Source organism: Melanerpes formicivorus, unplaced genomic scaffold, assembly GCF_026170545.1.
Source record: "Melanerpes formicivorus ecotype bairdi unplaced genomic scaffold, bMelFor1.0.p_v2 SCAF_39, whole genome shotgun sequence".
Lineage (NCBI taxonomy): Eukaryota > Metazoa > Chordata > Aves > Piciformes > Picidae > Melanerpes > Melanerpes formicivorus.
Genome location: NW_027142391.1, coordinates 25,313 through 51,379, shown reverse-complemented (window position 1 = coordinate 51,379; position 26,067 = coordinate 25,313). Strand labels below are relative to the sequence as shown.

The window sequence follows — 26,067 nt, the reverse complement described above, 5'->3', positions numbered from 1 at the left end:
TGGGGTTAGGGGGTTAGGGTTAGGGGTGGTGGCAAAGGGGGTGGCAAAGAGACTTCCCTTGTTTCCAGTGTGGAAAACCCCTTGTTTGTCCCCTGACCCCAGAAGCTTCTCACAGGGGCTGTGTTCCTCACTAACAGCAAGGCTGCGCTCGGCCCCTGGGGATGCTGCAACCGGAGCAGAGAAGCTGTGTTCCTGGCAGTTTTCTCTCCACCTGGATCAGGATGAAGGTGCAGGCCATTGCTCTGCAGCTAGGCACTGCTGAGAGCTGCAGCTGGTACCCAGATCAAAGACAGCTTTGTCTCTAAGGCCAGTGCTGCCGTGCCGCGGCGTGTGCCGCCCCGGGGGAGCTAATTTCTGCAGCCTAACTGCGCTGAATGCTCAAAAATTCTTAGGGGAAGAGCGGTGAGCGGAGAGCTTGACTCGAGCGTCGCTATGGATCCAGCGCCTGCGCCCTAGCCCGGCTCTGCTCGCGCCAGGGGGGCAGCGTCCCGGTGGTCGCTATGGATACGGCGCCTGCACCCTAGCCCGGCTCTGCTCGCGCCAGGGGGGCAGCATCCCGGTGGTCGCTATGGATACGGCGCCTGCGCCGCAGCGGGTCTGGTCCCGCGCACGCGCCCTCCTCGCGGGCTGCGCCCCGCTTTTCTGGCTGGGGGTGCGGGCGCCGCGCAGAGCAGCTTTGGAGCCGGACCGGTCGCGGAGAGCCCTGATTCGGCGCATGATGCCGTTCTGTGCCCCAGGGTGCCTGCAAACCGCCGTCCTTTGGCGGGGCAAGGGGTCCTGGCGCATTCGGGGAGCTTGCAGTGCGGTTTCCGGTGTCGCTGCCGGCCCGGGACTCCCAGGTGTGTTCCTTCCGGCGTCTGAAGGTGGTCTGGGGCCATCGGCAGGGCTTTTGGGGGTGACGGAGGAGGTCTGGGGGCACCTAAAAGGGTCTGGGGATATGTAAAGTTCTGGTGGGGCCATCTGAAAGGATCAAGGGTCGTGGAGAGGCAGCTGGGCACCTCCAACGGACCCTTTGGGAGGTCTCTGCAGGCTCCCGTGGGAGCTGGGGGTGTCTCGGGGTGGGTTTGGGTTTGTGCTGCAAACAGCGTTGATAATGCAGGGACGTTTTAATTCCCACTGAGCGCATTGCATATTCAGCAAGGATTTTCTAATTTAGCAAGGCTATGTCACATGCTCAGCCAGAAGACTGGAGGGCAGGTTGGCCGGTGGACTACTCTCCAGGACTGGATTGACCTCACTCAGCTGATGGTGAGCAATAGCCTTAATTTCCATTCCTTATCCTCCTTAGGACTTCTGCTATTGTTATTATTGCTCTTATTATTGGTATTACTATTATTCCTACCCCTGAGTTTTCTCACTTTCCCCCTTCCAGTTGTCTTCCCCCCACATCCTGCTGTGTGATGCTTGTTTGCTAGCTGGCGAGTGCCCTCAGGGCTGTGCCGGACACAGAGCCTGCTTGTGTCATCTGCCTTAGGCACACTCATGTGAATCCAGCATTCAGAGAGGCGCTGCCTGTTGGAAAGATAAAGGTGAGCCAATTCAGTCCTAGCAATGTGATGTCTGCAGGTAGCCAGCAGCTTGGCATGTTCTCCTGAACTCAGAGCCAGACAGCAGGATGTCTCATCTAGGCTCAGAAACTCAGGTGCTAAGAGTGACCTGTGGTAAAAGCTGTGAACAATTGAATTGACATGTCAGTAGGGTTTGGACACAGGGTCGTGGAAGTCTCAGTGGGACAGACGCTCCAGTTTCGGAAGCCTGTATTTCATGTTGCAAGGAGGTCGTTCTACAGCTGAACACAGCTGTGTGTGTACAGCCGTGAAGTGCAAACCAAATGATTTCCTGAGCTCATCTGAATCCCAGAGCTCATGAAATTCAGGCCTGCCTTCCTGTAGTGTTGGATCTCTCAAGGGGAAAAGTGAAGAGGAGGAGAACTCTTTAGCTTTCTCTCTCTTTTCTTTCCCTCGATACACTTTGTCTTGCTTGGCTTTGAATCACAACTGTGACGTTCGGTTAGGTGGTGAATGTGTACTAGGTGGTACGACACCAAAAGAAGGAAAAAAGAACAGGAATAATTTGCGTTATAGATGACTCCAGGTAAAAGTTTTTGGTAACAGTTTTATTGGCACTAAAAGATCATAAAAAGGGAATAAAGTGCAATAAAAGGCAAGCAAAGCAGCGCGCTGGGCTTGAGAGGGGACAAAACTCCACCTCCATAGCAGCCTTACAATAGTTTTCTTCATCTTCTATAGTTACATCATCTACATAAGCAAACTTATGCTAAACAGAAGGCAGGCATGTGATAATGAGTCTTAGAGTAGGCGGTCAAATCCCTTCTCCCCACATTTGGGTGGTAAGGGTCAATGTATCCATTTTCTCACGTGCGCAATTTTGCAGGCTTCTTATCTGAAGAAAACAAATTCCTAGGTCTGAATGTTTATCTTTAAGATAAGCTCCGCCTCAGCCGTGATGTCTCCAACTAACCAGACAGTATCCTTGCAAGTCTGCAAGATATGTTTCTTTCCCTTTGCTCTCAAAACAGGCCTCACAAGATCCTGACCCTTAATCCCAGGGCACTCTAAGTCTTATAATTTTAAACATAGATCACCAGTATATTCATCACAATTTGTCATAAAAACCCCACAATTCCTGTAGGATTTCAAGTTCCTGCTTGATAATATAAAGCAGTCTGTGCTTTGTTGGTTGTTTTAGTTTCCTTGCTGTGCTGCAAAGATTTTGATAGGAATTTCTAGGTATTAACTACAGCCAGGGCAATCCTTCAAGTGCCCTAGGAATGCAGTGAAAACCTTTTGAGAATTGTTCCTGCTCTGTTACTCCTCAAGCTATGAGCAGACACACAGACAGTTGTTAACAGACTTTCTTTGATCATTCCAGGTCTGGTGTGCTGGGACTGGCAGGATTTTCCTGAGCTGTCCACGTACAGTTTCTGTTGACACTCTTCAGCTCGTACATCCGGTTTGCTGACAGAGGGTGTGGGGTTTGTGGGGCCCGGCAGCGAGAGTTTTCCAAAGAGGAGCTCTTAAGGGCAGCTCCAAGGTTAGGTTTGGATTCTCCTGGAGTTGCACACAGAACGAGTCTCACGATTCCAGTGGTCTAATTTTATAGCTGCATTTTCTTCTCTCTGCCTAGGTGAGAGAATGACCTCACTAAAGAAGAGAGATAGCCTGAGCTCTACAGGAACCTTGAACCCAAGCAGCCAGTGCCTTCTGTGAGTACAAGCTGTTCTTGTTCAACGTGGAACTAGTTGAGAGCTGAAGCCAGACCACACCTTAATTCCCTCAGCTTCCTCTTCTGCAGATTAAACAGTCCCAGTTCCTTCAGCCACTCCTCATAAGACTTGTTATCCAGACCCTTCACCAGCTTTGTGGCCCTTCTCTGGGGACACTCTCTCACCTCTGTGTGCTGGGGAACACCACTTCTGCCGGGCCAGCCACCAGCTGGGTTTAACTCTGTTCCCCACTGCTCTTGGGGCCCAGCCATCCATCCTGTTCTGCTGTCCAGCAGTCCCTTTGAAAAAAAATCCATCTGAAAAAAGAAGTAGCAGAGAAGGAAAGTTGAAGCTGCAAAGATTGCAGTCCCCTCAGTTGTTGAGGATTGTTTTGAGCAAGAGGGGCCTTGGGTGCCAGGAACGCCTGTGCAATTCAGGCCTTGAAGAATTCTCTGTGATAATATAGTGGCGGAGTAAGAGATGTGAGAAAGTGCTGATTGCTTGGTATGCTGAAGTCCAGCTGCCTCTGAGATGGGAGGCAAGCAAGATAAGGAGGAGGCGAGATCTGGGGAAGAGAGCAATTAGACCGGATAGAAGAATTCCACAGAGTTGTGAAAACAATGATGTAACCTTTTAGAGAGCAACCAATAGTATGTTGCCAAGTGGGCATAATTATAGCAGACTGTATATAAGATGTGTCTGATGCTCAATAAAGTTGGATTCCGCTGATCAAATTGGTCGAATAAGCGGCCCCTTCTTGCGGCACTCAGTTCTTGTGGTACCCTCTGTGAGATCCTAAGCCACCTGAACTGAGCCGGTCAGGCAGCCAAGCTAGTGCAGCAGTGTCTTCTGGAGAGTTGATAGGAGCCAGTTCTGTGGGGTTTGTTGAAGTGAGTGGCCAGTCGTTCTACATGAACAGTTGTCTTAGTGCTAGCAAGTAGGAGGCTCTGAAGTGTGGTACTTTGAGAGCTCCATTCATACTTGCCCTTCAGGAGGAGCCAGCTCTTTCATTGAAGCCAGTGCTTTCACGCCAAAATAAGGGAACTCTTCTTAGTCCACAGAGCACATGGGCAGGGGAAAATGTCTGTAGCTGGTGAGATGGCCTGTGCTACAGTCCATCTTCTTCATCTCCTCCTTACTCCTTCAAGTCTCATTCCCCATTTTCTTTTCAGAGAAACTTGCTAGGGAAAGCGTTAAAGTCCTGCCTTACAGCGACCAGCAGGAAATCTTTTCCACCCCATGATGGGATTGGGATGAAGGTCCCCTGGTCACAGAGGGACATTAGGTTAGTGATGCAACACCTGCTTTTCACACATCTTTTCTGTTAGGCACGAGCACCTGAATGTCCTCTGCGGTCCGTGCGGTGGCCTTCAAGGTGACCTACTCTTATACCCTTCTGTGGCACTCGGGTCAGAAGAGCAGGCTGGCTGTTGCCAAGAGCCTCCTGTCCCCGAGACTGCTTTTTGCTGTCTGAGCAGGTGACTCCATCTATTGGGGAAATGGCATTTCTCACCATTCTGGTGTCACTGGTGGCTGTTGAGGATTAGATCAAAGGCCCGAGCCTTTAGGGCAGGACTGGTGGCAAATGTTGGACAGTGGCTAGGAGCTCATCTGCCAGAGCTCTCTGCCCTGGGATGGATCCCATCTGGTGCCATAGACTTGTGAGGGTCCCAGTGGTATCCCAGTCCCTCCCAGTTCTTTCCCAGTCCTTCTCAGTCACCCCTAGTCCTTCCAATTTCCATCCCAGTTCCTCCCGTTTCCTTCCCATTCCCTCCCATTCCCTTTGGAATTCCTCACAGTCCCTCCCGGTCCTTCCCAATCTCCTTCCAGTCCCTTCCAAGTCTCTCCCAGTCCCTTCTCAGTCCTGTCCCCATCCCCATCCCTCCCAATCCTCTCCCAGTCTCCTCCCAGTCCCATCCCAGTCACTCCCAGTCCCCTCCCAGTCTCTCCTAGTCCTTTCCCAGTTCCTCTCAATCCCTCCCAGTCTCCTTCTCATCTTGCAGCGTGGCAGATTTCCCGGAGTGGGAAAGCAGAGCCGCGCTCCCTTTGGTCAGTACAGTTTAGGTGGGAAGTGCTTCCACTGGCTCCATTGGTCCAGATCACCCCAGTTTGGGCTCTGTTTACTTTGGGGCCATTTAGGATCCTCTTTGGGACTTTTTTCCCAGTTGTTCCCAGTCCCTTCCAGTTCCTTTGGAGCTCTCTCACAGTTCTCCCCAGTGCCTCCCACTTGAGCCTCCACTACCTCTCAGTCTCCACCAGTTTCCTCCCAGTTTTCTTTCAGTCTCTGACAGTTTCCTCCTCCTTCCCTCCCAGATTCCACCTCGTGCCCTCCCAGTCCCTCCCAGTTTCTTCCCAGTTGCTTCCAGTTCTCTGCCAGTCCTTTGGTGGGAGGAAACTGTTGGGACCGGGAGGGCACCGGGAGGAGGCCATTACTGTGTAGTTTGGTAATACTGACGGCTGCAGCTGGTGCTGAGCTAAACAGAATGATCACAGAAGGCTTTTGCTCTGAAGCCAGAGCTGCCTGCTGGCAGAACGAACGTTTTTCTGACAGCTCTTGGAGGAACATTTCTGTAGAGGTGTTCCCTAGGGCTCCTCAGGTGCTCAGAACTCAACATGTTGCCTTGGCGGGGAATAAAACCCATGGAAAGCTGAGCGTGAGGTGACAATGCAGGCACCGCCCCCCCCAGCGTGGCAGCGCCGCCCTCAACAACATGGCGCCGGATGCTTTAAAACGGCTCAGTGCAGGGTTGTGGCTGGTAGAGGTCGGAGCTCCTCCGCTGTGTCCCAGGTCAGTGCTAGTCTCTGCTACTTTGTGGGGTTTCTCTATAGCAGCCGCTGGAGCTGCGCGGGGCTTTGGGGAGGTGGCGGCCGGCGGGGGGTGTCCGGGTTCGGCTGGCGGGGCTCTGTGGGGGTGGCGGCTGCTGCCTCAACTGTACCCAGAGATACCTGGAACTCTGGGCTGCAGCTGGTGCCCAGATCAAAGACAGCTTTGTCTCTAAGGCCAGTGCTTCTCTGCAGAGGAACCAAGATTTCTCTGCAGGTGTTGCCCAGGGTTCCTCATCTGCTCAGAATGCCCAGCTCCAGTGCCAGGCTGATGTCACCTCACAGCCGTCACTCTGTCGGTGTTTGCCTAGGAATGCCAGAAATCTTCCTGGAACTATTGGAGAAAAGGAAGCTTTGTCTGTCTCTGTTTGTGGTGCCCTGAGAAGGACTTGTACCGACACAGGCTCAGAAAGCTGAAACAAAACAATGAGAGCAACAGATGGAAGAGATGGGTTGATTGCCAGCAAGAAATGCACCAACTGCAAGGTGATTTTGGGGTAGTAAATCCCAGAAGGTGTGACACGCTTGGAGATGCAGACCTGCGCAGCAGCTGTCACAGAGGAGGGAAGCGCAGCAAAAGCTCAGCTGTGTGCTGAAGGTGCAAATCCTACCCAGAAGGGTGTCCGTGGGTCAGGGTGATAAAAAGCCCCTCAGCTGTCTCTTTCCTTCCATGATACCATATGGGGGTGGGTGATGATGCAGGAGAGGAGCAGGTGAGTGAGGGGTGGGGGATGCTGCCCAAAAAAGCTGCCTGAATGCTCTCAGAGGGGATGAAAACCCATGAAAAAAATGTTAGTCTGAGGTATTCCAGCAGAGAAAAAGCTGTGCTCTTAATCGAGAGATTGCAGAACAGTAGTAATGTGGATGCAAAAAGGCTTTGAAATGACTCTTATTTGCAAACTAAAAAACCCCACAAGACACACAAAAGAAACATCACTGGTTTTATTTTTAGTTTCTTAATTTGAATGGGAAGTCAAGGGGAATATAGAGGCATGTGGGGACCAATGGAAGGTCTCCTGTGGGTATTTTAGTCGGATGGTTAGGGTTAGTTGTGGTGGTGGGGGGAAAGCTTTGCAGTAGTGGCCTTTGTGGCGGGGGTCCAAATAACCCTAAATATCCAACTAATCCTTTGGGAGACTCTCCAGAGGCCCTCCTGATCCCTCTATGTGCCCCCAAATTCCCCTTTGATACCCCCAGGTGCACCTTAGGTGCCAACCGATCCCCTTAAGAGGGGTGGCAACACTGACCAGTTAGGGGCTTCTCTTGCCCCTGTGTGTGGGGAGCAGCTGAGTGCGGCCCTCTTTGAAGGTTTTTCCATTTGTATTGAAAACTAAGAAACAAAAAGAAAAAAACCCCAAAGAAACAAAGAAGGGCAACCCCCCCTCCCGTGACAGACAAAAAGGAAGGTCTACTGTTTTTATGTGATACATGTTATATTTATGCTTTGAAACCCTGTTTTGCTCTCCCTAGAATTTGCTTTTACATTCCAGAAGCTCTCCTGTTTAAGTGGATGTAGAAGAATAGTATGATGTGGGAAGGTGTTTTGGGATAGCTTTGGAAGACTATGGGGAAGATTTGCCTTTGCTCGAGTCAGAGAAAGCTATGTTTTGCCTTTGACTCTGAGAGTAATGTAAACACTTTGGAACCGAAGGAGAGAAACTGGGCAGAGTTTGGTTGGACGTGTTAAAATAGTTTTGTTATTACGACCTACTGTATGCCTTAATTACACGTACGCCAGTAGAAAATGCCCAATTGAGATGTGCCAAGTGTGCCTTCTGATTAGACTATATAACTTTGCTGTATAATGTAATAAATGTCTTCAGCTGCTTACATCTGGCCCAAAAAGCACTGCTCGAAGTAAAACATCGATACTACAACAAATGGTCACCCCGGACAGAGGTAAGCGACAGGGGAAACTGAGGGTCGGTGCCTCCTGTTGATGAGCACGTATGGGTAATCAAAGAACAAAAGAAGATAACTTGATACTCAGAGTCATTTACTTACATCTTGGAGGGAAAAAAAAAGTAGAATGAAAAGACATGGGAGCAGGGAGGGATGGCATTGTTCAGGGCAGCAACAAAAGTAAACAAAATTGTTACATCTTCCCTTACAACACAGGGACTAATTAAAGATTCGTTAGATCAATTAGCAGAGCATTATAAAGCTGTTAGAATAGTAATGCCATTTCACCAGAACAAAGCTCTTTGACATCTACGCCCCCCAGCCCCCCTCCCCCACCATGGCCACTAAGCTCACCTGCTCCCGTGGAGCTGCAGTCACTGGCACCTGGCCAATAGCAACAGCAGCCCACTCCCCCCCTGCTGCTGGACACCCCCCCACTAACTCTTAAAAGTTTTTCCATGTGTTTTAATTGTTGTGGCCGGTTGATGCTGCCCCCTTAAGAAAGGGAATATGGTGGATGGAAGTTGGTAAACGGAAGGAATAGTCTAAACTAATTTCATTGGAAGAGTGGGAGGAAGCACCTTCTGAACAGGGAGTGAACTGGACATTTCCAGGACTTTTCTATGTCTTGCTTCCGCCTTTCCACGGTGCAGCAGCTCTCTGTCTCTGTGCTGGGCTTTCTGCCAAGGCCTCGGCCTTGAAGTCCAGATACCAGGCCTGTATTAACTCCTTTCCAATTAACACAAACTGCTTCTAACATTTTTTTTTCTCCTCTCTTTTCTCTCTCTTTCTATCCCACTCTGGGAAGGGGGGGGGGAGAGAGGGGAGAGCGGAGGTGGGGAACCCCCTCTCTGCCGAGGGGGGTTACTCTCATTTCTGTGTTACTCTGTTGTATATCTTTGTATATATTGTAGATATTGTAAATTTGTAAACATTCCCCTGCATACCTTACATTGCTTTGTAAATATAGCTCCACTGCTTTGCTAATTCAGCTTGTGAGTTTTTTTTTCCTTTCCCTTCAATTTTTTTTTTCCCTTTTACCTTACAAGGGGGAAGGGAGGAGGCTTCTCGGCCTTACCCTTCCAAACCCACTACATTTTTTTATTGGCGTACCCAACGTGCGGCAGATAATTAGTTTAATTTATTACTTGATTGATTTAGTGTTTTCTAGCTGAATTAGCAAACATGAAGGTATTGTGGTTTGTGGAGCGATTATTCTTTTCAATTTTTGGGGCTCTGGTTTACAGATATTGTTTGGGTTTGATTTTGGATTACCTGGGCAAATATTTGGTGCGGACAATTTATATGTGGGTTATGTATAGAGTTAAATTATGGTATGGAAAATGTATTAATTTCCTATGGCCAGTGAGATACAGGAATGTTACCTCCACCACTCTCCCAATTGAGATAAAGGGTTTTAAGATTCCACCGGAGGAAAGAGTAAATTTAGGTGATGCCTGGGATCAAAAGGTGATTTATTTCATGTGTATAATTCTGCTGCTGGTGATAACTAATGTGTATTCTCTGTATTCCTGGTGTCGGGAGAGAAAGGTGTCCAGAGCTTGTTTTGTTATTAAAACTAGATCAAAAAGAAAAGGCCGTGGCTCTCGATCAGTCCCAGAGTCATCTAGTGACGAGGACTGTGGAGAATCTGTGTCAGCTAAAAGGAAGGCTAAAAAGTTAATTGGTAAAGCAGCTCTAAATGACTTTGCTGATTCTAGCAAGCAGCCAAGGGCATCGGCTGGTATCAACATGGCACCTACTCCTTCTCCTTCTTCTTCTTCTCCGTCGGCCATTAACGGAGCAACATCACTTCCGCCCACTCCCTCGGTGGGACCGGAAGTCACTGCCCCATCAGCTGATTTATCTCAGGACCTGTCAGCTTCTATTAAGGTGGCTGTAAATTCAAACACAGCTCCAGTTAAGGTGGCTCCTTTAAAGACTAGAGGTGGAAAGGCCAAAGATGGAGAAGAAGAGGAGGAGACTGATCCTGGTGAGGGGCCCTCTACTCTAAAAGATCCTGCTCAGGAGGAAGAGAAGGTTTGTTTTAAAGATCTAGCTAACCTAGTGAGATCAAAGCAGGATAGAGATGAAGTTAGGAAGGCAGCTGGCTGAATGAAACTATGAAACTATGAAAGGTGGTTCTCAGCTTAAAGAGATCCTTAGGAGAATGACAGCAGGATTATATGGACAAAGAATTCAGGGAGATGAGGAACAAGATGATATTACAGACTGTTCATCACCACGGGAGGAATTGCGAAATGTCCGTAAAGATTTCACCAGGGCAGATAAGGAGCCAGTTCTAGCTTGGCTTAGTAGGTGTTATGATACAGGTGCTTCAGCTCTAACAGTTGGAGACAAGTCAGCAGCTCAGTTAGGAACTCTCTCAAGGGACAATGGAATAGATAGACATCTAGGCGAAGCTCTCGGTAAGGTTAATCTGTGGATACGCCTTTTAATGGCGGTTGCCCTGAGATACCCTTCCCGCGATGACCTTCCATGGAACCCTAAACCCTGGACTACCATAGATGAGGGAATTAAGCGCTTGAGAGAATTTGCTGTTAGAGAGCTACTCTATGGTGAACATGAAACTCTGAATCCTGATGACATTCCTGTGGGTATTGGTCTTGCTAAAAAGATCATCAAACTTGCTCCTTCTAATTATACAATCATTCTGGCAAGCAGAATTGTGTCAAGAAGTTATGGTGGAGCTTCTCCTACGGTTGGCCAATTCAGTGATCAAATGAGACAATTGGAGGATAGCATGACACGTGGTTCTTTGGTTTCAGCCATTGAAACTCTGTCTGGAAAAATTGAGAATTGCATGAAGGATCTGAAAGATTCCATACACCAATTGGCACAGAAGGATAATTTCAATTCTTCCTCCAGGTGGATACAAGTTTCATCTGTGAGGAATACACGTCCTCCAAGGAGGTCATTCCAAAACAGGTTATTCCAAAACAGACCACCAAGGCAATCACGTAGAACTATTTGGATAACTCTGCGTGATCAGTTTGGTGAGAACATGAACTGCTGGGATGGCCAACCAACTTCTAATCTGTTCAGGAGACTGAGGGAATTGCAAAGTGGCAGAACCCAAGGTAGCAATACCAGAAGGGTAGCTGTTACTTCCACAGTTCCCCAGAATGACTCTTATGGCTCCAACAGTGGCTCCAGTTATAACATGCAAAGTTATAACCCTGCAAACTATGTGCAATGCACATGTGCGCATGTTCCCCATAACTAGGGGTGCCCTGCCTCCCGCCAGGGGGAGGAGAGGGATAACAGAGATAATAGAATCTATTGGGATGTGTACATCCAGTGGCCTGGCACTTCACAATTTCAGAAGTACAGGGCCTTGGTTGACACAGGAGCTCAGTGCACCATAATACCATCAAATTATCAGGGATCAGAGTCTATAACTATTCTGGGAGTCACTGGTGGATCTCAAGAGTTAAGTAAGGTAGAGGTTAACATAAGTTTAACTGGTAAACAATGGAGGAAGCATACAGTTGTGACCGGACCTGACGCACCTTGTATTTTGGGAATTGATTTTCTGAGAGAAGGGCGTTTCAAAGACCCTAGAGGTTACAAATGGGCTTTTGGAGTAGCTTCTATAGAAATTGATGGACAAAAATTGAAGCTGTCTGCCAGACCTGAACTTTCTGATGAATCTGCAGTTGTGGGACAACATAAGATACAGGACATTAAATTGCCGGTTGCTTCTCAGACTGTGCATCACAGACAATACAGAACCAACCGTGACTCTTTGTTGCCCATTCAGAATCTGATTCGTCAGTTGGAGAGTCAGAAAGTCGTCAGCAAAACTCATTCGCCTTTCAACAGTCCAGTGTGGCCTGTGCGGAAGCAGAATGGAGACTGGTGTCTGACGGTCGACTACCGAGCCCTGAATGAAGTGACACCACCTATGAGTGCAGCAGTACCAGACATGATGGAGCTACAGTATGAGCTGGAATCCAAAGAGGCCAAATGGTATGCTACCATAGACATTGCTAATGCATTTTTCTCTATTCCCATAGCAGAAGAATGCAGGCCTCAGTTTGCTTTCACCTGGAGAGGAATCCAGTACACTTTCAACAGGCTGCCAATGGGCTGGATCCACAGCTCAAGCATCTGTCATGCAGTGATCCACGATGCTCTGGAGAAAGGCGGTGCTCCAGAACACATCCAGTTCATCGATGATATCATCGTCTGGGGTAAAACTGCTGAGGAAGTCTTCGAGAAAGGTAACAAAATCATTGACATTCTTCTGAATGCAGGTTTTGCCATCAAGCGAGACAAGGTGAAAGGACCTACCACAGAGATTCAGTTTCTGGGAGAGCGCTGGCAGGATGGACGTCGACACATTCCAGTGGATGTGGTAAATAGAGTCTCCACCATGGCAAGTCCCACAAACAAGCAAGAGACCCTACGTTTCTTAGGGATAGTGGGATTTTGGAGACTGCACATTCCTGGATACAGTCAGATTGTGAAACCTCTGTATGATGTGACTCGAAAGAGAAACCATTCCCACTGGGGACCTGAACAACAAGCAGCCTTTGACCAGATAAAGCAAGAGGTGATTCAAGCAATGGGTCTGGGACCCGTCCGAGATGGTCCAGACATTAAGAACATTTTGTACACGGCTGCAAGTGACAATGGTCCAACCTGGTGCTTGTGGCAAAAAGCTCCAGGTGAGACACGTGGACGACCTCTTGGTTTCTGGAGTCGAGGTTACAGAGGTTCAGAGGCTAACTATACTCCAACAGAGAAAGAAATTTTAGCTGCCTATGGAGGAGTGAAAGCATCTTCTGAAGTGATTGGAACTGAATCACAACTTCTCTTAGCTCCCAGATTACCAGTTTTGAATTGGATGTTCAAAGGCAAAGGCTCCACACCACATCATGCCACAGACTCAACATGGTCTAAGTGGATGGCTCTGATAACACAGAGAGCTCGAATGGGAAATCTTGAAAGACCTGGTCTAGTGGAGGTGATCTCAAGTTGGCCTGAAGGTATCAACTGTGCTAAACCTCCGGAGGAGAAAGTAACTCGTGCTGAGGAAGCTCCTCCTTACAATGACCTCTCTGATGACGAAAAGAAATACGCTTTGTTCACAGACGGTTCCTGTCGTCTTGTTGGAAACAAGCGAAGGTGGAAGTCTGCAGTGTGGAGTCCAACACGCCGAGTTGCAGAAGCGAAAGATGGAGAAGGAGAATCCAGTCAGTTCGCAGAGGTAAAAGCTGTCCAGCTAGCTCTCGACGTAGGTCAACGTGAGAGATGGCCAAAGCTTTATCTCTACACCGACTCATGGATGGTAGCCAATGCTCTATGGGTTTGGCTAAAGAACTGGAAGAAGAGTGGTTGGCAGAGAAAAGGAAAACCCATTTGGGCAGCCGACCTATGGCAGGACATTGCTGATCGAATCGAGAGAATTCCAGTGAAAGTGAGACACATCGATGCTCACATTCCTAAGAGCAAAGCTACTGAGGAACAGCAACACAACCATCAGGCAGATCTAGCTGCAAGAGTTTCTCAAGTAGACATGGACTCTAATCTTGATCTCGACTGGAAACACCGAGGTGAGATATTCTTAGCTCGGTGGGCTCACGATTCGTCAGGACATGAAGGCAGAGATGCGACATACCAATGGGCTCGTGACAGATCCATAGACATTTCCATGGATGCTATCACACAAGTCATCCATGACTGTGACATTTGTGCTGCTATTAAGCAGGCAAAACGACTTAAGCCCTTGTGGTATGGTGACAGATGGTCCAAGTACAAGTATGGTGAAGCTTGGCAGATTGACTACATCACTCTACCACATTCTCGTTCTGGTAAGCAATACGTGCTTACTATGGTAGAGGCAAACACTGGATGGTTGGAAACTTATCCAGTTCCACATGCAACTGCACGCAACACCATTCTCGGTCTGGAGAGACAGATCCTGTGGAGACACGGAACTCCGGAGAGGATCGAGTCAGACAACGGAACTCATTTCAAGAACAACCTTGTAAAGAGCTGGGCAAAAGAGCACGGTATTGAGTGGATATTCCACATTCCCTACTATGCACCAGCTTCAGGGAAGATTGAACGCTACAACGGTTTGTTGAAGACCACTCTTAAAGCCATGGGGGGTGGATCTTTGAAAAACCGGGAAAAACATTTAGCACAAGCAACCTGGCTGGTAAATAGTAGAGGTTCAGTGAACCGAGCTGGACCTGCACATTCAGATTTGCTACGGAAAGTAGAAGGTGATAGAGTTCCTGTTGTTAGAGAAAAGAATCTGTTAGGTAAAACTGTTTGGGTATTTTCACCCTCAGGAGAGGCTAAACCTGTCCGAGGGGTGGTTTCAGCTGAAGGTCCGGGTCACACTTATTGGGTAATGCAAGAGAATGGTGAAATTCAGTGTATTCCACAAAGAAATTTAACTTTAGCTGAAAGAGGTTAATTTCAAACTGTTGTACAGCTACATTGCGTCCAAAGGAAGAATCAACGAGGAATCTACGGTGCACGAACCCTGAGATCCCTGAGAGCCCTGAGTCAACTAAGAGACCCTGAGAATCCCCGTTTCCCTTTTCTTCGCTTCGTCGGTGAAGAAATGAACTGTTTTCCATTTTTCTCATTTTCTGATTTTCTTGGACTTTTGAATCATCTACATCTGAGCATAGCCGGAATGGACTATGAACTTTACTCACGAACTGTAAATATCGTTTTGGATTGGATGGACAGTGTGAACAGCCAATGAAATTGTTTAGAAGGGGTGGACTGTGGCCGGTTGACGCTGCCCCCTTAAGAAAGGGAATATGGTGGACGGAAGTTGGTAAACGGAAGGAATAGTCTAAACTAATTTCATTGGAAGAGTGGGAGGAAGCACCTTCTGAACTGGGAGTGAACTGGACATTTCCAGGACTTTTCTATCAGTCTTGCTTCCGCCTTTCCACGGTGCAGCAGCTCTCTGTCTCTGTGCTGGGCTTTCTGCCAAGGCCTCGGCCTTGAAGTCCAGATACCAGGCCTGTATTAACTCCTTTCCAATTAACACAAACTGCTTCTAACATTTTTTTTTTCCTCTCTTTTCTCTCTCTTTCTATCCCACTCTGGGAAGGGGGGGGGAGAGAGGGGAGAGCGGAGGTGGGGAACCCCCTCTCTGCCGAGGGGGGTTACTCTCATTTCTGTGTTACTCTGTTGTATATCTTTGTATATATTGTAGATATTGTAAATTTGTAAACATTCCCCTGCATACCTTACATTGTTTTGTAAATATAGCTCCACTGCTTTGCTAATTCAGCTTGTGATGTTTTTTTTCCTTTCCCTTCAATTTTTTTTTCCCTTTTACCTTACAAGGGGGAAGGGAGGAGGCTTCTCGGCCTTACCCTTCCAAACCCACCACAATTGTGGACAGAAGGGACACTTTAGGCAAAAAGCATGACTTGGGAGAAGATGACTGTCCTAGAAGCCTGTAAGAAACACTGATTGCCAGATACTTTTGTGTACTTTAGGAACTGCTGCTGTAAGTTGTATGCACTGACATCCAGCAATATGGAGTGGAGAAGAGACAGTGGCATCTGTTACAAGCACCTCGAGTTTTAGGCTCAAAAACATCAATGTAGCTCAAAATTGCTGCTATCACCTCCTATGGAAGTCTCCATGCCTTCAGCGAATCCTACATTTGACCTGGAGGCTGCCTGGAAGGGCAGCTGGTGTGAATTCGGTGGCTTTCTTCCCACCCCCCTTTTCCCCCCCTCTCTTTGTCCCTATGGTGCCTTTGCTAGCCAGCCACCTCCCCCCCCCCCCCATTTCTCCCCCCCCTTCTGATAACCTCTCTAGTCTATGAAAGTTGTGTTCTGATTTAAAGCAACAATGATTATTTCATTATTTCATTATTTCTGATTGTGATGCGTTTTAGAGATTTATTTTTTTTCTGTTTTCAATAGTTGTTTTACCTGTAAGCATAATGAATAGTAAGTATTTAGTATTTATAAGTATTAAGTAATTAGTGATTGTACTAAGGTATAAGCATTTAGTAATGAGCTCAAACTTTCGTTTTTCTGTGAGTTCAAATTTTAACTTTTGGTTCAAACCTTCTTTTTTTTTTTTTTCGTGCCATGGCATTTTGAAAGAGCTCTAACTTTTTATTAGTTTCTTTTTAGACATTGATTTGATAATTTAATTTTAACATAGTTCTTTCAGTTCTTTAGAGATTTTTGGTGTTAGCATAAGAGTTTGATATAGGGATATTATAGAATGAGTTTTTTTTTTGTTTGTATTCAAAATCGTTTTAAGAGAGGGATTATATATTAAAACAAAAAGGATGCATATTTTATAACTAAGGTTTTAGTAATGCCAGCAAAAAATAGCTAACCCATGTCAACACCCGGGAACATCACTTCTGCAACGCAGTACCGCAATCATCTCAACAAACAACAGCACAAGAATCACAAGGATGGGACAAATAGCATTTCACATGAAGCTGAAAATCAGCAGACCTACCTAACACAGGTCACAATGTCTGTTACGATAATCTGAGATCAAAAGCATCAATCGGGAGAATGTACCATAAAGCTATGTGTATTAGGACTGAATATCACAATTGCTTAATTGTTGTGTGGTTAGAGAATATGTTGTCATGGACTTGTATGTTAACTCACCAGTTTGTCTTAATTTTAAATAGTTAGTCTGATTATAACACAAAATACATTTGCATTTTAGGTTATAAAAAACAAGGGAGAATTCAGGTGTTACATCCCCCCCAAAAAAATGGCTAAAGTATACTACATTCTCAAACTTTCATTTCATGTGCAGTTTCAAGCGTGATTTAACAAAGTTTATGGAGGATATAAGAATTCTGGAAGTTTTAGCTAGGAGAAATTTGAAAGAAGAACAAACAACATTAGGCCAAAGATAGTATCTATAGGACTCGGTGCCTTAGCAAAACCAAAGTATCAAAAGAGCAGCATTGTTAGGATGAGTAAGGATGGATTGTTAGGTTACGGTCAATTTTATACCGGGCAGAACCGTGAATAGTCAAGATGTCACCTTTGACCCGGCAAAGAAGCCTTTTCACTTTTGCTGTTTACGTGCAAGATTTTTCTTTACTTATGGAGATGGAGCCTGGCCAGCTTTATCTTTATAGATCAAGGAGAATCTTGCTAACATAAAACAACTTAGGATTTTTGAGCATCTTAGACAAGAGAAGATGTAACATACCTTTAAAGCATATTGTAAAAGACAGTGGTGAGGATAGGGTTTGCTGTGTTTGGAGATCATTGTGTCTTGATCCTTGTGTATGACGTATTTGGGCCTGATGAAGTCATCTCTGTTGGTAAGAGGAGTGAAGTGTGAAAACTTGAACTAGTAAGATCTAAGTCGTTGACAGATTAAGCAGTTAACAAAGAAGTAAGTTCTTTGAAGTAAGGGAGTAAGTAGGATGAAACTTTGAAAAAAGCAACTGTTCTGTTGGGTTAGGGTGGGGGGGTTGGGGTTAGGGTTGGGGTTAACGGTTAGGGGGTTAGGGTAGGGTTGGGGGGGTTAGGGTTAGGGGGTTAGGGGTTAGGCTTAGGGGTTAGGGAGTTAGGGTGGGGGGTTAGGGGCAGGACTTGGGGGTGGGGTTAGTACCCGAGGGTTAGGGGTTAGGGTTTAGGGGGTTAGGGGGTTGGGGTTAGGACCAGTGCTCCCAGTCCCCCCTCCCCACCCCCCCAGGGGCTCCCAGTCCCCCCCAGTCCCCCTCCCAGCACTCCCAGTCCCCCTGATCCCCCTCCCAGCCCATCCCTGTACCTCCCAGCGGCTCCCAGTGCCTCGAACTGGTGCCGGTGAATGAGGGGGGCGGGGGGCAGGAAGGGGAGGGGCCAGGAGCTAGGGGGCAGGGATCCGTGGGGCAGGGTCCCCGTGGGGTGGGGCAGGGGTGCAGCCCCTGGGGTTCTCCCATTGGCTCGCTGGCTGCAGCGGACCCCTGAGGACCCCAGCGAGGGGAGGGGCAGGGGGATGGTTTTTGGGGGGGGGCGCGGGGGAGGGTCAAAAGGGTTTGAGGGGGTCCAGGAGGGGCTCCTAAGGGTTGGGGAGGGGTCCCAGGAGGGTCTGAAGGGGATCCCAGAAGGGCAGAAAAAGGTGGGATGGGAATTGGGGGGAGGGGCTGGGTCTGGGGGGGCTCTGAGAGGTCCGTAAGGGTCTGCAGCGGTCCGCCAGACTCCGTGGGGGTCCCCAGGGGTCTGGAATGGTCCTTAAGAGTCCATAGGGGTCCGCGGGGGTCTCTTACGGGCCCCTGCAGACCCTTGGGGACCCCCACATATCCCTCCAGACCCTAGGGGACCCCTGCAGACCCCCCCAGAACCCTGCGGACCCCCCCAGAACCCTGCGGACAGCCAAGGACCCTGACAGACCCTTGGGGACCCCTCAGGACCCCCACGGTCCTTTAGGGACCCCCAAAAGGGAGTGGGCAGAGGGGGGGAGGTGGGATGGGCGCTGCTCCCGGGGATGCCGGCGCCGGGGTCCCGGGGGCGTGAAAGGGGAATTGGGGGGGGCCCTCTGGAGGGTCCCAAAGGAGCTGGGGAGGGGCTGTGAGGGTTAGGGGTCTCTGGGGTTTAAGGTTTTGGGGTCCTGCAGGATTCGGGGAGGTCTCACTGTGGTTTTCGGCGTCCCTGCAGCCCCGGGACCCCCCCGGGACCCCTCTCTCCCCCTGGGCCCCCCCCCAGCCACATCGCGAGCGGTTAGCAGCGCAGCTGTGCCGCCGCCCGGTGGCTCAGTGCTGTCCCCGCGCGTCACGGTCAGCACTGCAGATGGGCAGCGGCGAGTGCTGCCTCCAGGAGGCCGAGGGCTGAGCCGCGCCGGGGGGGCTCTGTGCTCCTAGCAGCGACAGCTTCCCCCAGAGGAGCTCTGAGGCCAGCTCCAAGGTTCGGTTTGGGTTCTCCTGGGGATCTCAGACCCCACTGCTCTGATTTCACAGCTGTGTTTCCTTCCCTGCCTAGGGGACAGGATGCCCTCACTCCTGGAGAGAGAGAGGCACAGCCTGAGAGGCCTGGAGCTGTGTGGGCTGTAGATGCTCTTCACCAGCTGGGAGCCATCCCCCCAGGAGTCTTCCACCAGAGAGCCTTCTGCGGGGTGCCACGGTAAGCAGGGTGCAGGTGAAGGGGTCCAGAGCAGGGCAGCAGGGCTGGGGAGGGGGCTGGGGCACAGAGCCCTGGGCAGGGGGCTGGGGCACAGAGTCCTGTGAGGAGAGGCTGAGGGAGCTGGGGTTGCTTAGCCAGGAGAAGAGGAGGCTCAGGGGAGACCTTCTTGCTCTCTACACCTACCTGAAGGGAGGCCGTAGCCAGGTGGGGGTTGGGCTCTCCTCCCAGGCACCCAGCACCAGAACAAGAGGACACAGCCTCAAGCTGTGCCAGGGGAGGTTTAGGCTGGAGGTGAGGAGGAAGTTCTTCCCAGCAAAAGAGGTTGGCCCTGGGGATGTGCTGCCCAGGGGGGTGTGGTGGAGTCTCCCTCCCTGGAGATGTCCAGAAGGGGCCTGGGTGGGGCCCTTGGTGCCATGGTCGAGTTGATCAGATGGGGCTGGGTGGGAGGTTGGACTCGAGGACCTCTGAGGCCTTTTCCAACCTCATTAATTCTCTTCCCATCCTATATCATCTTCCCCTGGGTGGGAGGTTGGACCTGACGCTCCCCGAGGCCCGTCCCAGCCTGGTTCGTGCTGCTTCTGCGTGTTCAGGACAGGGATTCCCTGCTCAGTCTCTCTGCTCAGGGATTCCTCCTCTTCAGAGGTGTGAGAGAGGCTTCCCAGCCAGCCTGAACTATTTCCCCCTCTGCATTTGCCCCCCTGAACAGAAGCACAGGGGGGGAGATGCAGTCCTGTCCTGGCTGTTCTCGCCGGCATTGTGCTTCTCCCTGCCCACCCTGCCCCTTCCTGGGGGCTGCCTGCTCAGAGCTGACAGGTGAGGGGAAGCAGTTCCAGATCTGCCTCACGGCTGTTCCCTCCTTCCCTTCTTTCTGGAGGGAGGCAGTGAGGGGGAGGAGAGGCTCTGCAGATGAGGCACAGCAGCAGCAGAGGGCTATGGAGGGAGGAGAGCAGACTCCAGGGGCCTCCAGGTCAGAGCCGTGTGGTTAGCATCACAGCTCCTGCTCCATCACCACCACCACCACTTCTGCCCCCAGCCCAGCACCAGGGGCAAGGCCCTCACCAGCCAGGACACCACCCAGAGGAGCTCAGCCCCAGCAGGAAGCCCCAGCCAGCACCCCTGGATGGGATTGGGGCGGTCATCACCCCTGGCCCTGACAGCCAGGGGGCTGCCAGGACCCCAACCTTCTGTCACCACCACCATCACTCAGCGTGCACCAGAGACACTCACCAGGGATGCAAGGAGGATCCTCAGCCCAGGCAGGCTTATCCTAGGGGAGCTGCTCTTCCTGGGGGAGGGGATTAAATAGGGGAGTGGGTGGGAGGGGCCAGGTGGCCACACCTGGGGTGGGAGGAGACTCCAGCTGAGCCCAGGTGCCGATGGTTTGAGGGGATGAAGAGGGGAAGTGGGGCAGGTGAGGGACTTCAAGGGTGTCAGGGAGTGACAGGGCTGGGGGGCATGGAACAAAACCCAGAAGGGGGGAGGTTCCGATTGGATGCCAGGAGGAAGCTCTTCCCCATCAGGGTGGTGAGGCTCTGGCACAGGTTGCCCAGGGAGGTGGTGGTAGCCTCACCCATGGGCGATTTGGAGGCCAGGCTGGAGGTGGCTCTGGGCAGCCCGATCCAGGGTGAGGCATCCCTGCCCATGGCAGGGGGGTTGGAACTGGCCGATCCCTGAGGCCCCCTCCCCTCCCCTCCCTTCCCCTCTTCTCCTCTCCCTTCCCCTTTCCTTCTCAGAGCCCAGGCCTGGACGCCTGGCAGGCTGCTGAGCAGCCCTGATGCCTGCAAGCCGCCGTCCGCTCCGGGGGGAAAGAGACGCTCTTGCTCTCCCTGGCCAAGGCTGGTTCTCTTTCTGGCTCACACAAGGACTCCACAGGTCAGGTGATGAGGTGAGATGGATCTGAGACACGTCGTGGAGCCACTTGTGTAAGCATCTTGAGTCTTGCCGAGAGGTTGTTGCTTGTTCCTGCAGAGAAAGGAGTGCTGGGTGTGTTGCGGTGCATCTTCCATCCAGCTGTGCTCTACAGTCTCTCTGGGACCGAGCGCCGGCTCTGTGCAGTGCCTCCGGGGGAGGGGTGAAGGGCACTGGGAGCGTAGGAAAGCAGAAAGGGTCCCAGGAGGGTTTCAGGACAAGGGAGAACAACAGGCTGCTGATACTGGAAGGATGGCCTGGTGATAAAAAAGAGCGGACTGCAGTACACAGCCTGAAGCGTGAGGCAGGGGGACGCTTGCCTCCCTGCTGGAGAAGATCAACCTGATACGGGATGAAGATAACGATGGAGCAAACTCAGAGAGCAGCAGTGGTGCAGGAGTGCCAGGGAAGTGCTCGGGCTGCTGGATTTCCCCTCTGTAAACTGCCTGTTCTGTACCAATAAACGATTCCTGCTGCAGCAATAAATGATTCCTGCTGCACCAGTAAATGATTCCTGCTGCACCAGTAAGTGATTCCTGCTGCACCAGTAAGTGATTCCTGCTGCAGCAATAAATGATTCCTGCTGCACCAATAAATGATTCCTGCTGCACCAATCAATGATTCTTGCTGCACCAGTAAGTGATTCCTGCTGCACCAATAAATGATTCCTGCTGCACCAATAAATGATTCCTGCTGCACCAGTAAGTGATTCCTGCTGCACCAATAAATGATTCCTGCTGCACCAGTAAATGATTCCTGCTGCACCAATAAATGATTCCTGCTGCACCAGTAAATGATTCCTGCTGCACCAATAAATGATTCCTGCTGCACCAATAAATGATTCTTGCTGCACCAGTAAGTGATTCCTGCTGCACCAGTAAGTGATTCCTGCTGCACCAATAAGTGATTCCTGCTGCAGCAATAAATGATTCCTGCTGCACCAATAAATGATTCCTGCTGCACCAGTAAGTGATTCCTGCTGCACCAATAAATGATTCCTGCTGCAGCAATAAATGATTCCTGCTGCACCAGTAAGTGATTCCTGCTGCACCAATAAGTGATTCCTGCTGCAGCAATAAATGATTCCTGCTGCACCAATAAATGATTCTTGCTGCACCAATAAATGATTCCTGTTGCAGCAATAAATGATTCCTGCTGCACCAATAAATGATTCCTGCTGCACTAGTAAGTGATTCCTGTTGCACCAATAAATGATTCCTGCTGCACCAGTAAGTGATTCCTGCTGCACCAACAAATGATTCCTGCTGCACCAGGGGGGTCCCTGCATGCATTCCCACACGGGAGTCTCCTGTGCCTAGCAGGAGAAAACTCTGCTCTCTTTCTGCTCCATGTCAGTCTAGGAAGTAGCTTTCGGGGTAGCCTGTGGGGCACCGGAGCACCGCAGCAGGCCGCATGGCTTCAGGAGGATCCAAGGGTGGCTGCGTCTGAGGCACAAAGGCAGCAGCGAGGAACCTGCCTGCGGCCTCCGATGGAGGCCTCGGGTGGAGCATCGCTGCCCAGGGGTCCAACCCAAACTGGGTGTGAGAGACATCGACCTCTGGCACATTCCCCACCGTGGGGCAGCCACCAGCCGGCAGCACGGGGGCTGGAGTAGCTGCAGCTGTTTGTGGGGGACCCTTCCCTGCCCCCCTTCATTGCTGCAGCAGAGCTCCCCTTCGGGGGGAGAGGGGATGTGTACACAACTGACTAGGAAAGGACCGAGCTGCTGGCCGGGCAGTTTGCTTCACATTCTGCCTTTTGGGGGGAGAATCAAAGGGAGCGGGGGGATTCTGGGCGGACATGGGGCAGGGGGATGCTGCAGCAGAGGAGCAGGTGAGGGCTGGGGGCACCCCCCTAAACCGCTGACAAGTCTCAGAGGGGACCACAGAACATTTCACAGCGTCAGTGCCGTGAGAGGCGATGCGGAGCAGACCCTCTCCAGCTGGAGAGGGAGGAGTTGGAGCGACTGCTGTGTCACAAAACTTTGGAAACGACCCCCCGTCTCCCCTCTCTGTTTTAAAGGCTGTGAGAATCGTAATGAAGTCACACAGGGGCTTGAGCTATAAGCACAGCCTGCGGCCGTACCCATCATAAACAGAGGCTTTTACCTGCGCGCGGTGTAGGGTTTCGATTTAAATGCCAAAACATCCCGAACGGGGCCGGGCCGAGCTGCTGCCCACGCCCAGGGCAGTGCTCAGGGCCGCCCCCGCGTGCGTCACGGGCGGCACCGCCGCCGTGCCGCGGCGCGTGCCGCCCCGAGGGCGCTCAGCGCTGCAGCGAACCGCGCTGAACGCTTGAAATGCTGGAAAGTTGTTAGGGGGAGAAGGGAAAAGGGAGAGAGAGCCTGACTCGATCGCTGACATGGGTACAACTCCTGCGCCGCAGCGAGGCTCCGGTCCCGCCAGGGCGATAGCGTCGCGATCGTTGCCATGGGTTCAGCGCATGCGTCGCAGCGAGGGTTGTTCGCGCGCACGGGGCTGGCGGCTTTAAAACGGCGCTCACTGGCCCGCCGGGGCTATCGGGTTCCTGCTCGCTCCGTGTTAGGTGAGTGCCTGCCTCCACAGCTCTCCGGGGCTTTCCTCTGGCAGCTGCAGGACCGCACTCTGGCTTTGCTTGCAGGGGGGTTCCCGGAGCCGAGCCGGGACCGTTTGGGAGCCGCGACGGGGCGGGGGGACTCGCGCACTACCGGCCGGGGCTGGGGCCGGGCCGGGGCGGGCCGGGGCGGGCGGGCCGGGGCCGGCCGGGGCGAGCGAGCGGGCGGGCGGGCGGACCGGCCAGGGCGGGCGGGCCGGGGCGAGCGGGCGGGCGGGCCGGCCGGGGCGGGCGGGCGGGCGGGCCGGCCGGGGCGAGCGAGCGAGCGGGCGGGCCGGGGCGAGCGAGCGAGCGGGCGGGCCGGGGCGAGCGAGCGAGCGGGAGGGCCGGGGCGAGCGAGCGAGCGGGAGGGCCGGGGCGAGCAGCAGTCAGGAAGAGTCAGGAGGGGTCTTCTCCCGGTAACAGTAAGTGCTCTTCTAGCGTGGCACCTGTCGTCTTTGTGTTCCTCCCCGTAACTCCAAATTCCCTTCCTAGTGCTCTCACTGCCTTTCCAAGTCTCCCAGTAACTCCCCCACAGCTCTGCGAGTTAAATGAATGCCAGAGAAAAATGAGATGCCTGTGCAGTGTTTTTCTAGGGTGCAGGGAAACCTACTCACAGCTTTACAACGTGAGTAACTGAGAGCTAAGCTTTGCTTTTTGCTCCACTCCTTACCGTTTGACTCTTTGCTTTCCACTTGGTCGACCAAGCAAGGCTGATGTCACTTCACAGTCGCTACCCCGTTGGTGCCTGCCTGCGAGTGCCAGGACCCTTCCCGGAACCACAGGAGAGAAGGAGGGTTTGTCTCTCTCGCGGTGCCCTGAGCAGGAGTCGTACCAACACAGGCTCAGAAAGCTGAAACCATCGAAAGATTTAATTAGAGAGCAACAGGCATTAGAGGTTGGTTGATGGCCAGGGAGAAATGCACCGACTGCAAGGCAATGGGGGCGTAGTAAATCCTGGGGAACGGGGAACACGCTCGGAGACGCAGAGCCACGCAACAGCTCTCATAGAGAGGCGCAGCAAAAACTCAGCTGCGTCCTGAAGGCGCAAACCCTACCAAGAAGGGCGTCCGTGGGTCGGGGCTATCAGAAGCAGGGCAGCCCCTCAGCTGTCTCTGTCTTTCCTACCGTGATGCCACGTGGGGGTGGGCGATTGTGGGGGGGTTACAGACCATTGCAAAAACAGGGCGGAGGGCTTGCCAGCGCCGGGCAAACCAACCCCAGGGGCGGCTGCTGCCAAGAGGCCTGGTCACACCTAGCGGAGCATGTTGGAAACTGGGGACATTCAGCGTATCCCACAGCAGAATGTGACTCCGGCTGAGAGAGGATGAACTCAGAGGGGGCAACACACATCAATGCATTATAGTCACTGTGCGAATAGTTAGAAGTCAGTCTAACCTCTTTCCCTCCTGGCTTAACACCAGCCTGGCGTCCAGGACTCAACATACGCACTGCACAGCAACCCACAGAGCTCCTGGGTCATCCCACCTGTACTTGTTCCTGCTGTCCCTGCAGCAATGGACTGTTCCTGATTTTTTTTTTTTTCCTCTTTTCCTTTCAAAGTCAGACTGATTCCTGATTCTTCTCCACATCCCTGCCCAGTTCCAGCACCAGAGAGACTGCCCTGAGAGAGAACGAGCCGGGATAACCAGGGACTCGCCTCGAGGAGTCGAATACCACGTGCCAAGAGCGGACGACAGGGCTGTGACAGGGGAGCGGGAGGGGAATGGAGGGGTGGCTTGTGGCGGGTGAACGCCCATTCTGAAGACAGGGTGGAGGGCTTGCGAGTGTTCTACTAAACTCTCTGCTTCCCAGCTGACTCCAAATTATTTCTTGCTGGATTTGGTCCTTTCCTTTTTTTTTTTCCCCCCTCTGTTGGGAGGGAGGAGGGGGGGGAGCAGGAGAGAGATTCTCAGCCTCGACACCATCCAAGCTCTGAGCTCCCAGGTAAGGGTCAAATCGCTGCAGCGACGACACAGCCGAGGAGCGGGCGAGTGAGGGGCGGGGGCAGCCTCTCCCAAACGCTGCCGGCGGACTGCTTGCCCGAACGTTCCCGGAGGGGACGGAAACCCATGACAAAACGTAAGTATTAGCGTGAGGTATTGTAGCGGAGGAAAAGCCATGCTGTTCCTCCAGAGGTTGCAGAGCAGTAGTAACGTGTACGCCAAAAGGTTTCCAATGGCCCTGAGCGGCAAATTAAAACCGCACAACACACACAAAGGAGACCCCACTGGTTTTATATTCAGTTGTTTAATTTGAATGGAAAGGCCTCTGAAGAGAGGCCAGCTGAGTCGCTCCCCACGCACCCGGAGGAGATGCCCCCCCTGACCGGTCAGCGTCCCCCCCCACTTCAGGGGGTTTGTGGGCATCTATGGTGGGTGTGGGGGGTATCAAAGAGGAATTCAGGGACATGTGGGAGCCAATGGAGGGTCACCTGGGGGCACTTCAGTTGGATGGTTAGGGTTAGTTGGGGGGGGGGAGTGGGGGCTGGCTTGCTGGCAGCCTCTGGTGTGTGTGGGGGGTTGGCCAGCT

The 26,067-nt window shown here is 51.6% G+C and overlaps 2 long non-coding RNA genes across 2 annotated transcripts; both read left to right on the top strand.

Annotated features, from left to right (window-relative positions):
* The first annotated feature begins 1,069 nt into the window (after window positions 1-1,069).
* LOC137451018 (uncharacterized) lies at window positions 1,070-3,049 on the top strand. The gene is made up of 3 exons (XR_010989705.1): window positions 1,070-1,248; window positions 1,373-1,529; window positions 2,893-3,049. It is a non-coding gene; the product is annotated as an uncharacterized lncRNA (long non-coding RNA).
* Window positions 3,050-23,932: 20,883 nt separating this feature from the next.
* On the top strand, window positions 23,933-25,411 carry LOC137451001 (uncharacterized). The gene is made up of 3 exons (XR_010989699.1): window positions 23,933-24,163; window positions 24,266-24,433; window positions 25,099-25,411. It is a non-coding gene; the product is annotated as an uncharacterized lncRNA (long non-coding RNA).
* The last annotated feature ends 656 nt before the right edge of the window (window positions 25,412-26,067 follow it).